We start from the raw sequence: 14625 nt of genomic DNA, 5'->3' as shown, positions 1-14625 counted from the left end.
GCTTCTCTGAATATACCGTTTTGTATAGCTTTGACTCTTAGAACCATAGAACAAAGTTAATCAAGAATGGAGTAGGGGGTGGGGGGGCTTCCCTGGTGGCGCAGTGGTTAAGAATCCACCTGCCAGTGCAGGGGACACGGGTTCGAGCCCTGGTCTGGGAAGATCCCACATGCCGCGGAGCCACTAGGCCTGTGCGCTACAACTACTGAGCCTGTGCTTTAGAGCCCACGCTACTGAAGCCCGCGCGCCCAGAGCCCATGCTGCGCAACAAGAGAAGCCACCACAAGGGGAAGCAACAAGAGAAGCCACCACAAGGAGAAGCCTGTGCACTGCAACGAAGAGTAGCCCAGGCTCGCCACAACTAGAGAAAGCCTGAGCGCAGCATTGAAGACCCAATGCAGCCAAAAATAAATTTAAAAAAAAAATGAATGGAGTGGGGGGACTTCCCTGGTGGTCCAGCGGTTAAGACTCCGTACTCCCAATGCAGGGGGCCCAGGTTTGATCCCTGGTCAGGGAACTAGATCCCACATGCCGCAACAAAGATCCTGAGTGCCACAACTAAGACCCGGCGCAGCCAAATAAATAAATAAATATTTAAAAAAGAAAAAAAAAAGAATGGAGTGGGGCATGGGGGGTTGGGTGGGAGGAGAGGCAGGCAACATGGAATCCAAATGGTAACAAATGAAAACTAACATAACCACATTGATGGGGGGTGAGCATGAAAAGAGCAAACCTCAGTAAAACAAATCAGTTTTGGCTGGAAACCATAAGGCTAAAGACCAAAAGAATTGTATGGCAACACTTTAGCTGGCAATCTGTTTTCTCACAGGGGGTGTGGGTTAGCAATTGTGTAACTTCTAGGAAAAAAAATCAAAGAAGTGAATATGTACATTATAGATAACAAGAATCAGGTTTCTCCCTGTCAGAGAAAGAAGTTACAAATAGAGAAATGGGGAAGGACTAAAAGGAACCTTGCAGTGTTCACATGGAATTGGAGATAGCAGTTAAAGTCATGAAAAACAAGGTAAAATTGAAGACATGTCCCAGGTTGCAGGAGACTAAGAGGACAAAAGAACTGAATGCAATGTTTGATCCTGGATTGAATCCTGGAACGAAAAATGACATTAAGGGAAAACTAGTGAGGTCTTTAGTTGGTTAATAGTTTTGTTCCAGAATTGATTTCCTGTTTTGATCATGGCACTATGGTTATATAAATTCTCAAGTTTAAGCAAAGCTGGTGAAGGGTTTATGTGAACTCCCTATTTTTTAACAGCTTTATTAATATATAGTCCACATACACTTCACCCATATAAAATGTGCAATTCAATAGCTTTTAGTAAATTCACAGAGTTGTGCAACAATCACTACAAGCAATTTTAGAACATTTTCATGAAACCCCAGACCCTTTAACCATCATCCCTCAATTCCCCCCTCAGTCCCCCAGCCCTAGGCAATTACCAATATATTTTCTTTCTCTATAGGTCTGCTTGCTCTGGACATTTAATGTAAATGGAATCATAACAATATCTGATCTTGTGTGACTGGCTTCTTTCACTTGGAATACCGTATTCAAGTTTCATCCATGTTTTAGCATTCATCAATACTTCATTTCTTTTTATTGCTGAGTAATATTCCATTGTATAGTTTACTACATTTTATATACCCATTCATTATGGACATGATAGACATTTGAACTGTTTCCACTTTTTGGTTATTATGAATAATGCTATTGTAAACTTTTGTGTACAGGTTTTTTGTGTGGACCTATATTTTCACTTCTCTCTCATTTCATATCTAGGAGTAGAATGGCTGGATCATATGGTAACTCTTTGTTTAACCATTTGAAGAACTGCTAGACTGTTTTCTAAAGTAGCCGAACCACTTACATTCCCACCAGCAGTGTATGAACTTCCAGTTTCTCTACATATTACTTGTTATTGTCTCTCTTTTTGCTTATAGCAATCCTCATGGGCATGAAGTAGTATTCATTGTGTTTTTGATTTTCATTTCTCCAACTGCCTAATGGTGTTGAGCATCTTTTCATGTGCTCTTTGGTCATCTGTATATCTTCTTTGGATATGTGCCCATTCAGATCTTTTACCCATATCTTAATTAGGCTATTTGTCTTTTTATTATTGAGTTATAATAGGTCTTTAAATATTATAGATATGTCTCGTATCAGACATATGATTTGCAAATAATTTCTCCCATTCTGTGGGTTCTCTTTTCATTTTCTTGATGGTGTCCTTTGAAGCACAAATGTTTTTAATTTTGATGGTGTCCAGTTTATCTATTTTTGTTGTTGTTGGTGGTGGTGGTGCTCTTGGAATCGTATCTAAGAAATCGTTGCTTGATCCAAAGTCATGAAGATTTACACCTATGTTTTCTTCTAAGAATTTTATTGTTTTAGGTCTTACATTTAAGTCTTTGATCTGTTTTAAGTTACTTTTTGCTTGTGAGGTAAAGGTCCAACTTCATTCTTTCACATATGGATATCAAGTTGCCCCAGCACCATTTGTTGAAAAGATTACTTTCCCCATTGAATGGTCTTGGCACCCTGGTCAAAATTCAGTTGACCATAAATAGCAGGGTTTATTTCTAGACTCTCTCAATTCTATCCCATTGATTTATATGTCATCTTTATGCCAGTACCACAATGTCTAAATGCTGTACCTTTGTATTAAGTTTTAAAATGGGGCAGTGAGAGTCTTCCAACTTTGTTCTTCTTTTTAAATATTGTTTTGGGTATTCTGGGTCCCTTGAATTTCCACATGAATTTTAGGATCAGCTTGTTAATTTATGCAAAGAAGTCAGCTGGGCTTTTGATAGGGAATGCATTGAATCTGTAGATCAATTTGGGGAATACTGCCATCTTAAAAATATTAATGTCTTCCAATTCATGAATGTAGACTACCTTTACATTTATTTAGGTCTTTTTAAATTTCTTTCAACAATGTTTTTTAGTTTTCAGAGTATAAGTTTTACACTTCTTTCATCAAATATATGCCTAAGTATTTTATTCCTTTTGATGCTATTATAAATGGATTTTTTTAAGCCAGCATATTGTGATAATTTTCTCTTTTTTTTTTAACATCTTTATTGGAGAATGGAATTATTTTTAAATGTCATGTTTGGATCTCTTGTACTGTTTCTGTGACTTTTCTGAAGATATAAAATCATTTAAAAATTAAAAAAACTTAAAAATAAGCATGACCATATCAAACATTTGCAACTGAAACACATACATCGCTAATGGGAATGTAAATATAACCAACCACCTTGGAAAAAAATTGGCATTATTTAGTAAGGTTGAAAGTGTACATAACCTATGCCCCAACAATTCTTCTCTCAGAGAAACTCTTGTACATGTGTACCAGCACTGTTTGAAATAGTAAAAAACTAGAAACACCCTAAATGTCCATCAACAGGAGAGATGATTTTTTTTAAATGTGTGTTATATTCATTGAATAGCATACTAAAAAGCAGTAAAATTAGTGAATTACAGCTATATACAACAACAGGATTAATCACAGGAATGTAATATTGAGTATAAAAAGTAAATTACAGACAAATGCACTTACAAAAAGGTTTAAAGTATACAAAATTAAACAATATATTGTTTAGGAGTTATGCACTATGGCAAAACTGTAAATAAAACAAGGGAATAATAAACACAAAATTCAGCATAATAGTTACCCTTGAAAGAAGACGAATGTTAGCATCAGGGAGGGGAACAAGAGTCTTCAGTAAGTTATTTTGATAGGTACACGGGTGTTCACTATATTGTGATTTTTAATACCTCATAAAATTTATAAATTTGATCTATTCAATATTTAAAATTTTCTTTCTACTTTGAATACTATAGAAAAGTTGAAAGACTAGTGCAATAAATACTTGTATACCCTTCAATTAGTTTCACCAATTGTTAATATTTTGGTACATTTGCTTTTTCTCTTTATTACTTTTTATTCATTGTTGTTATTATCGCTGAATAATTTAGAATATATAATATTCACCCTTATATACCTCAATATGTATTTCTTAAGAGCAAAGGCATTCTCTTACATAACTAAAATACCATTATTACATCCAAAGAATTGAACTAACATTGATATAATATTCTCTAGTACACAGCATACATTTGGTTTTTTTAAACTAATTTTTATTGGAGTGTAGTTGATTTACAGTGTTAGTTTCTGCTGTACAGCAAAGTGAATCAGTTATACATATATCCACTCTTTATTAGATTCTATTCCCATATAGGTCATTAAATAGTACTGAGTAGCGTTCCCTGTGCTATGCAGTAGGTTGTTATTAGTTACCTATTTTACATATAGTAGTAGATATGATTTTCACGAATTGTCCCAGAGCTGTGTTTTTTACTTTTTATTTTTAGGTCTAAGATCCAATCAAGAATTAAGATTGTACTTGCTTGCAGTGTCTCTTTATTCTGTATAATTAAAACAGCTCCCCTGTCTTTTTTCTTTTTTGGTCTTTTCATCGATATTTTAAAAATGCAGGCTAGTTGTTTTGTAGAATGTCACACAATCTGGATTTTTCTGATAGTGTCCTTGTGATTAGATTCAGGTTAAACATTTTTGGCAATTATACTTCATAGGTGACATCATGTACTTCCCCTTGTTCATAATGTCAATCTGTCCCATAATGGGAGATGGCGAAGTTTGATTGCATGGACATGGTACTGTCTACTGCCAGGTCTCTCCATTGTAAAGATGCCTTTTCCTCTTTGTAATTTTTAATATGTGGGATGACACTTTGAGACTGTGTGAATATTTGTTCCTGAATACATTTTAACCAATGGTTTCAGTACCCATTGATGATACTTGCCAGAATCAATAATTATATTGTAGGGCTTCCCTGGTGGCACAGTGGTTGAGAGTCTGCCTGCTGATGCAGGGGACACAGGTTCGTGCCCCGGTCCGGGAAGATCCCACATGCCGCGGAGCGGCTGGGCCCGTGAGCCATGGCCGCTGAGCCTGCGCATCCGGAGCCTGTGTTCCGCAACGGGAGAGGCCACAACAGTGAGAGGCCCGCGTACCGCAAAAAATAAAAGAAAGAACACATGTCTTGGTTCACTGAGCTTAATGCTCCACTACATCATCCTACTTACTATATTGGTAGTGCAAAACAGGGATTTCTTAATTCTGTTATTTTCTTATGTTGATTAGCTGGTACTCTTTTATAAAGGAGAGCTTGCGTCCCACCCCTCACTCCTGCCCCTTTTATTTTTTTAGCATTACTGTGGACTCATGGGCTTTACAAAAATCCAGTAGGTTACAATCCACTGCCATCATTCCTTTAGATGCCCCAAATTACCAAGTTTGGACAGCAAAGTCTCCTTCAAGCAGGCTGCTGTGTCCTTTCGACATGCCTCCATCGATCTTTGAGTACTTTCGCACTTTCTGGAAACCAAGATTCCAGACTGTTCCTACCTCAGAGCTGGTATAATGGGGAATGGTATTTATAACCTAAGATCTAGATGCTAAATGTGCACACACACACATTTGATACTAAAATATCTTTTTTTTTTTTTTTTTTTTTTTTTTTTTGCGGTACGCGGGCCTCTCACTGTTGTGGCCTCTCCCGTTGCGGAGTACAGGCTCCGGACGCGCAGGCTCAGCGGCCATGGCTCACGGGCCCAGCCGCTCTGCGGCATGTGGGATCTTCCTGGACCGGGGCTCGAACCCCTGTCCTCTGCATCGGCAGGCGGACTCTCAACCACTGCGCCACCAGGGAAGCCCTAAAATATCATTTTATTTTTAAAGATTATTATGATGTGGACCATTTTTAAAGTCTTGAATTCACCACAACACTGCTTCCATTCCAAGTTTTGGTTTCCTGGCCGCAAGGCATGTGGGATCTTAGCTCCTCGACCAGGGATCAAACCCACACCCCCTGCAGTGGAAAGCTATGTCTTAACCACTGGACCGCCAAGGAAGTCCCAAAATATCACTGCTTTTAAAACCTTTCAGTGGATGGAGCTAAGAGACATTTAGTATTTTTCAAGTTGTAAGTTTATACTTCTATCTCCAATTTAAATCTAAAATGAATATTTCTCCTTTCTTTCATGTAAGAACACTGTTTTTCAACATTAAAATATTTACCCATTTTCTCTATACTGTGATATACACAAAATAGCTTAAGATTATCAGTACCACTTCCAACCACATACTGATTAAAATTCAAGATTCATTTGCAATTCTTTTTACCCTTAGGATATGATATATCACACTGAGAATGTTCAATAAGAAAACCGTGTTTAAAACAATCCTTGAATTAATTCTTTTTGGTGTGTGGTTATGTTATCAATTTGATATGCAGTTAGGTTCATTTATTTTTGTTTGCATTTAATATTTTTTCCCTATCATCTTAATTTAATTTAATTTTTTAACTATGTAACTCATTTATAAGGATCAAAAGTCAAAACTATATTAAAAGTTATACTCATTCCATCCCTATCTCTTCCACCCCATATAGGATAACTTTTTCATTAGTTTCTGGTTTTACCCTCATGTTTTGTTTTGTTTTCCAAAAATATACTTAGAGGTGTGACATCTGAAAATGGTCAGAAGTGCCGAGAAATGGCTGGTCTGAGAAAGGTCACTTTCTATATTCTTGATAATTTATTTATCACAGTTCTATAGGATTAAATAAAAGTTTATGTTCTAATAAATCATAAGCAAATCTCACATTTTTCCAACTCCACAATAAAAAATGGACATCAGCAGAGTCCAACTGGGATACTGATGGTAGCACCAAGAGATTCAGGGCCATGTTTACCTAAATAATAAATCTTACTTTTTAACATGAATGGGAACTTAGGAGGCATCAGTAACTCTTCTTCTTTTAGGACATTTTGCAACTTATTGAGTCCTAGAACAGAGCCAGTGGTGGTTGGGAATCACCTAAAGTGTTTGGTGATTGGTTGGTGTTCCCTAAAGGTGATTGATCTGAACGTTGGGAGCTGCCTTAGGTGGTGCTGCAGTCATGGACATCTTCCATGGAAATAACCAACTCCAAAGAAGAGGAACCTTCTTGGATGGACAAGGACTCCAAGCAACTAGACTGTAGCCACTTGTGCCCCCTTTGGCTTTACTGAAGGCTACGGGGCCAGATGTGTTTAAGCATTAGCCTGAATTCCCCTTTATGGGATTAGAGAAAAACAATATCATGTCCTCCAAGGCCATTCCTCACAAAACTTTAAAGGGGAAACAGCAATTTTTCAACCATCTAAGGGTCTTGAAGGGGAATAAAACCAAGAACACAGGCACCAAGTCCACAATATCTTGTGAGCACTAGTGTCAAAGCCATAGAGGTGAAAAGTCTGAATGAGTGGCCAGAACCCATCACTAGAAGGAGCTAATCAGCCTGAGTATCAGGTTAAACTGATAATAATCAGGGAAATCTAAAATGTCCAGGTATCAGTAAAAATGACCCAGTGCTCATCTCAATGCCCCATGGTACTGCTTATTTATTTGGAGATAACAATGTGGTCTGGCTTGAATGTTATTATCTCTTGATTTTTTTTTTTTTTTTTTTTTTTTTTTTTGCAGTACGCGGGCCTCTCACTGTTGTGGCCTCTCCCGTTGCGGAGCACAGGCTCCGGATGCGCAGGCCCAGCGGCCATGGCTCACGGGCCCAGCCGCTCCACGGCATGTGGGATCTTCCCGGACCGGGGCATGAACCCGTGTCCCCTGCACTGGAAGGCGGACTCTCAACCACTGCGCCACCAGGGAAGCCCTCTCTTGATGTTTTTTAATAAAGAATTTTATTTCTAAATTTTTCATTTCTAAGTTTTATTTCTTGTTCTTCCTGTCAAGAAGACATCCTAAAGAAAAATAAAACTATTCTTAGTTTTAGCTGTTCATCTTCCCTTGGGATCGAATTAATTTCTCTGAAGTTTTGGTATGCAAAAATATTCTAATGCTTAAAAGGAAATGAAAATCATATTTAATTTTTGGCTGATTTTATGGGTTTGTTATAACTGCTTTTACTGATATGTCTTCAGATCCCTATTACAAAAAAAGTAGAATATAAATAATAAATTGCTATTGTTTTTTAAAAAAGGAAATGAAAATCCAGAAAATATTAAATCATTAGAGCATGCTGAAGTTTTAAGTATTATAACAATGGACATTCCTTCACCCTGGCTGTCTCTTTTCAGCAAATAACCTGGGAGGAGGACAGGAGGAGGGTGGCGGGCAGGGAGGCCAAGCAAGGACTCGCTGCTGGTGGGTGGGAGACACGGATCGCGGCGAGCAAGGTCTACTGAGAACAGACCCAGTACCCGAGGAAGGAGAAGATGTTGCTGCCACTATCGGTGCCACTGAAACCCTATCAGAGGAGGAGCAAGAAGAGCTAAGAAGAGAACTTGCTAAGGTAGAAGAAGAAATCCAGACTCTGTCTCAAGTGTTAGCAGAAAAAGGAAAGCACCTAACAGAGATCAAGTAGAAACTTGGGATCAATTCACTACAGACACTAAAACAGAACATTGCCAAAGGGTGGCAAGATGTGACAGCCACGTCTGCGTACAAGAAGACCTCTGAAACCTTATCTCAGCCTGGACAAAAGGCTTCAGCTGCTTTTTCATCTGTTGGATCAGTCATCACCAAAAAGCTGGAAGATGTAAAAAACTCCCCAACTTTCAAATAATTTGAGGAAAGGGTTGAAAACTTAAAGTCTAAAGTAGGGGGAACCAAGCCTGCTGGTGGTGATTTTGGAGAATTCTTGAATTCGACTGCAAACGCTAGTTCCACCACCACGGAGCCTCTTCCAGAAGAGACACAAGAGAGCCTGTGAGATTCCACCTTTGTTCTGCTACTCACTGCCAGATGCTGCAAGTGAGATCCAAGCACATCTTGTCAACATTCATTGCCATGAATCTCCACCAGATGTGCTTTTGTTGAACTTTACATATTCCTTTGACCAAATAGTTTGTGGGTTGAACAACGTAAAAATATCTTAACCTCTATTCCTGGGAGACGCCCTTTCATGTGCATTTAAGGCCCTTTATTTAGGAAATATCATTATAAAAACACATATAGTACCTGGAGATCCTCACTAGGATGACCTAAGAAGCTGTGGGTTATCATAATTGCTTTCCTACTTTACAAAATTGCTCTGGATCTGGGATACCAGTTTGATCTTTGTCTTCTATACAATTTTCTTTTTTCCTCTTTGAATCTCTGTATATTTGATTCCTAAGATTGCTCTTTAAAATTTTCTGTATCCTGGTTATTAAAAGTTTTGGCAAAATGTTCTTTACCTCCAAGGGAAGAACTACCAGCTACAAAAAATATTTCGAAAAGATATTGTTTTGGTATAAGTTATCTTATATCTTGGGTGTTTGAAGACACCAGACTAAATATTCAATTGGTTATAGTTTTGTAAGTGACAATATGTACAAGTAATTCAAAATCCTAGGCGACTTGAGAGTGGAGCCCTCACATCCTTGTTTATCACCATCTGTGACAGTAACCATTTTAGTGTCATGGTTATTATGCGTCATGGTTATTATGCCACTTATAGCTACTTATTTTTCACCAGATTAAAATTTTAGTTTTGGAGTAAATTGTAAGTTAACGTTCTGAATCAAGCATATTGTATTATCAATACGTTGAAATATGAACACTCTCCTCATATGTTCATTTCAAAAGCCTGAAAGTTTTTAGATCTAGGTAGCTGAAAAGTGCTAAAATCAACCACATTAGGGGAAACATTGTCGTCTTCATTTAATTCATTTAGCAGCATTTACAGTAAGTAGCACACCAAGTTATATGACTAATATTACTTGAAAAAATTTTATATTAAGGGGTTGGTGATAACTCCTGAGGATTTAATGCATTAATAAAAATCAACTCATCATTTTCTACTTACTTGTTTTCAGTGTGTTAGAAATTACAAAATGATACTGTAGATACTGTCCCCTGCTTTAAAAACTGAGTGTCAGGGCTGAATGAACCAAAGCCTCTGGAAGTATCTACATGGAGGCCAAGGTACTCTATTAAGGCTAATGGCTACTCACTATCTTTTCCTTATGCTGTGTATGGTTATGGCCTACAATGTTGTATTTGTTATTTATCAAGTTGTGATTGTTTTATTATTGTTTAAGCCAAATGTTAATTGCCAAGCTTGCAGTGACCTAAAGCATTTTTTAAAAGCATGACTAGATTTACTTTGGGATAAATGATTTTATCCAAATCTGAAAAGCTACAAGTGTTGATTTTTATAAAATATTGATAACATGCTGCCATTCTTGATTGCTGGAGCTTTTGTTAGCACTTCAGATGCAACTGAAACTATGCTCTATTACATGTGAAAAGCTTAATAAATTCTGTATATCAGTAAAAGAAAAATAAATATATAACCTGGGAATTGAAACGGCTGGTTAAAATTCCGGGTAATTGCTTTCGGTGCCCATTGCTCTGGTGGTCCCACTGTTTTCTGGTGGCCTGGCTGGCTCCCTTCTGTCCTCCCAGTGGGAGAGAATTCTCTAATTTGGGTTCGGTGAGACTTCGCTGTGTGGGTGTATATGACTATGCTGTTTGTTTGGGTCAAGGAGGAAAGCAGCACTAGATCTGCACAAGAAGAGCATTCTGAACACACAGATACGACTTCAGAGCCCTGTGTGACTGACAGATACACCTGTTACATACCCATCTTAAGGGCTTTACTCTTGGCCAAAGTAGGTTTGCGAAACATGGTTTTAATGGCTGAATTTGTTTTTGCTACAGGACTGCCACATCTTAAATATTAATTACTTCTATGTCTTCCTCTTATTTATTTATTTATTTCAGCTGTGCCACACGGCTTGTGGGATCTTAGTTCCCCAAACAGGGATTGAACCCAGGCCACGGCAGTGAAGGCACCAAGTCCTAACCACTGGACTGCCAGGGAACTCCCTATGTCTTCCTCTTAAAATAGATTTTAACTTAAAATTCAACAGAACGTTACAAAACTTCAGTTCAACACATTTGTTAAGTGTCTCCTGTGCCATAGAGAAGACAGACCTATACCCTGAATATTTGCTTTCTAGCTGAAGAGAAAGATCATCAATAAACACACAGCCACTACGCAGTCTTGAGTGTCGGGCTGGAGCACCACAGGGTACAGAGTAGCACTGGAGCATGACTTGTAGAAGGAAGGCTGGGAAAGGATGTGTCTTGGAAGCCAAAGGCACTGCAGTGCTTAAAGGAAGGAATGGAGGGCACCTGTGCTGTCAGGAGTCCAGGTAAGGACAGAAAAAGTCATTGGTGACATTGGTGAGAGTCCTAGAAGCGTGGCAGTGGGGAGTGGAGGCCAGTTTGCAGGGTGTTGAGTGACTGGGAGTTGAGGAAATGAAGATGACAACAGACAACTCCCTCAGTAAGTTTGTCACTTAAGTCGAGGAGGATAAACTGGAGGGTTAGGTAGGATTAACAGAGGCTTGCTTGTTTTGTCTCTGAGGGAGTGGGGCAGGATAAAACTGATGGAATGAGCTCCAGGAGGGAAGGAAATGGAAGGTGACAATGAGAGAGGAGATCATCAGAGTGTGAGGTTCATGAGAATAAGACAGCACGGCCTCCAGAGCCAGGTGGGAGAAGCAGGCTTACACAGAGCAGGGCAGCTCTTCACTGATCAGGAAGGAAGGGGGAATGATGGGTGTATATGCAGGTAGGTTTCCAGATTTGGAAGGAAGTTTTTATCTGAAGTTTTCTTCCTCTGGGGGTGGGGGAGGGGAGAAATAAGCGGCATGGTCCTTTGCTAAGAGAAGGATGAGGTCAGAACTGTGAGTGAAAAGGAGTCTGCAAGAGCCAGTCACCGTGGAGAGCGGGAGAGAGAGCCAACTAAAGAACCAGAAGGAATTTATGAGGCATCAATCGGAAACGTTGATTTTTTTTTTCCCCACACAGTGTATGTTGCAAAGAAGTCCGTGGTCTGGTGTTGGGGTTGTTAGAATTTACAATTCCAGGATCCAGGAGCGTCTGGGATATGACTAGGGGGCAGGCGCCTGATGAGCAGTAGAGGGAAAGGTGTTTGCGGATGAGAGCTTAATGCAGAGAAGCTAGGATTCGGTGGGGTCGTCCACTTGGAGGGGAGGTGGTGGCTGTGAGGCAGGTGCCAACGCTGTCTATAAACTAGGGGTGGGCACTGGGCAGCTACGACGTGGTTGGAAACTGACTTCACGGATGCTAACGTTAGGTACTTGTTCAGTTCTATTTGTACAGAGGAATCTCTGGTGTTTCCCTACTCCACCTCAGGGCAGCGTGCTTTCCTAGTATTTTCTTCCCTGGGATCCCACTCCCTGCTGCCTTTCTCACTCCCTTTTTTCCGCTTACATTTTCTGCTGACTAACAAGGAGACATAAGGTTGATGAGACCAAGAAAATACATTTCAGAAAGTGAAATTGCCTTCCTTTATCTCTTCTCCTCCCCTCCTAATCTCTCCCACTGCCTTAAAACCTATCTACGTATCAGCAGACGAAACTGTCTCTCTGGTTCTTTTATGATCAGGCATGTATTGAGGTGTCAAATTTACGTCATTCCCCTGAGCATGATAAAACTTCCTTGACTGGATACTTGTAGATCTGCTCCCATCTGCTGGGGGCTCCCACGGATACCATTTTAAAAGCAGGGAGGAGGAAAATATGGTGTCACTAATCCTTCCTGTTTTCATCCTACTCATGTGGAGTTGAAAGTGGCTTGCATTTTGATCGCATTTTGATAACCTAGTATTCTAATTTATAGAATTTGGAGCTTCTTGAATTAGAAGAACTATGCTACAACATCAGTCCGTAAAAAAAAATGACACTAAAACAAAAGAATTTCCTATGGTCTAAAAATTCCTTATGTTGCTTTTCCATTGGTCACTGCAGCATTTACAAGTCCATCTGGGGCAAACTTAAAAAGGCTTAACTCATTTCATTTCTTTTTTTTTTACCTTCCAATTCTTTCTGTACTGTTTTCTTTTGTCTTCTTTTCCTCCCTGCCTCCCTTCCTTAGTTAGAAAGTAAGTTAAGGTACCAAATGCTTCGCCTTAGTGCTGAGTCTGCAACAACGTGATGGTTTCTATTTTCACCTTTCTCTTTCAGCCACACAAGGGCTGCCAAGGATGTGGCCTTTCTGCATGTCCTGGCTGCTTCTCCCTGCCTGGTGCTTTTCCTGGCAGGCTGGCTGCTGAAATGCTTCCTTTAGGGAAAGGCAAATGGAACCAGAGAGCAAAGCACTTGGACGCTGGTGTTCCCTCTGCCCATCCCTCCCCTTCCTCCCTCCAGCCCCAGCTCTCCCTTCGAACCCGAACCCGTAGTTGAGCCCCTACTGGTGCCAGGCCCAGGAGAGGCAGAAATGAGGCACCAGGCACACAGAGATGAGAGAACAGTCCTTGTCCCCAAAGCACTGCCCTCTGGACCTTAGGCAAATGTAGCTCTCCCTGATTCACGTGGCAAAATATGAGGAAACTGAGTCAGATGACTTCTTGAGAATCCTCTGTGTTTTCATAGCAATGACTTTCAAGAGTTGTTTTAGTGGAGAATCTCTGCTCTGGACAATCTCTTTACACCTTAAAATGCTTCTGGTCCTTCGGGTTCTATCAACTGTGATGTGTTCCAAAAATACAAAGGTATTCAAATAAAAAAAGCAAATAAATTTTGGTGTTGTTATGATATGGAATATCATATACATTCATTACGAGTGATGCTTACAAAAGCTTAATGATGTGGAAAAATGTCCCTACTATAATATCAGACATAGGCAGAGAAGAGAGCCTGGAACACTAGGTATTAAGTCATTTTAACAGTGATTATCCTTGAGTGGTGGGATTATAAGTGTTTAAAATTTCCTACTTTCTTTTATTTTTCAAAATAAAACAACAACTCTGGTTTTTTGTATAATAAAAATGAATACAGTTATTTAAAAATATATAGAAGTGATTGTTTCTGCAGCAAAAATTTTCAGTATGTATGCCAAGGCCAGATGTGAATAATTTTAAAAATATGCTTTGCCTTGAATTTTCTGAATCTCTGTAACACTGATTTTCTTGGATTCTAAGCTTATGTAACTAGTCAAATACCAGTCCTTTCTGAGGAATGATAATCTCAAAATACTCACTTTGGAAAAATCTGAGGGCGTTGAGAAGGGAAAAGGAAGGACCAATAGAGTTTCTCTATCTGTCAAAAATGCAGGGTTTTATTTAGGGTCTTGCATTGATTAAGAAAGGCGAAAATACAGGTCATCAAGAGGTTATTTGAGGAAAAGCCTCTGGGGAGAGTACAACCACTTGACCATGGATGATTTCACCCCTTGAAACAGGTGCTAAGATGACCTGGCTGGAGTATGACCGGGATATCAGATCACAAACTCAGGAAGGCCACAAATGCCCTTTGGTACAAGTAAAAAACCTACAAGAGAAGATGCTCCCTCCACAGTAATAAAGTGGAAAATCCACAAGAAGTAGCAAAAATCTGGTTAATGCCTGGTGTGACGAAAACCCCTCCACTTCCCTCAGTGGAGGGGGGCGGAAAGAAAATGACGAATGGGCAGTAGCTGAGGATGTCTAGAACCCACTCCAGTTTCTGGGAGAGCTGTGAGAGAAGGCATTTGACCGTCTCTGGCTAATTCACCTATAAGT

At 39.4% G+C, this 14625-nt stretch overlaps 1 protein-coding gene and 1 pseudogene across 4 annotated transcripts in view; one reads left to right on the top strand and one right to left on the bottom strand.

Moving 5' to 3' along the window:
- The window catches only part of GREB1L (GREB1 like retinoic acid receptor coactivator), a 262291-nt gene that overhangs the window by 43030 nt on the left and 204636 nt on the right, over nucleotides 1-14625 (bottom strand). The window lies entirely within an intron of this gene.
- LOC309830971 (tumor protein D52-like) lies at nucleotides 4673-8820 on the top strand (annotated as a pseudogene). The gene is made up of 2 exons: nucleotides 4673-4727; nucleotides 8186-8820. The product of its transcript is annotated as a tumor protein D52-like (transcript).

The sequence above is a fragment of the Grampus griseus genome (genome assembly GCF_964374135.1).
Source record: "Grampus griseus genome assembly, chromosome: 12".
Classification (NCBI taxonomy): Eukaryota; Metazoa; Chordata; class Mammalia; order Artiodactyla; family Delphinidae; genus Grampus; species Grampus griseus.
Note: the sequence above shows the minus strand (reverse complement) of the source record. Positions and strands in the feature narration are given on the sequence as shown.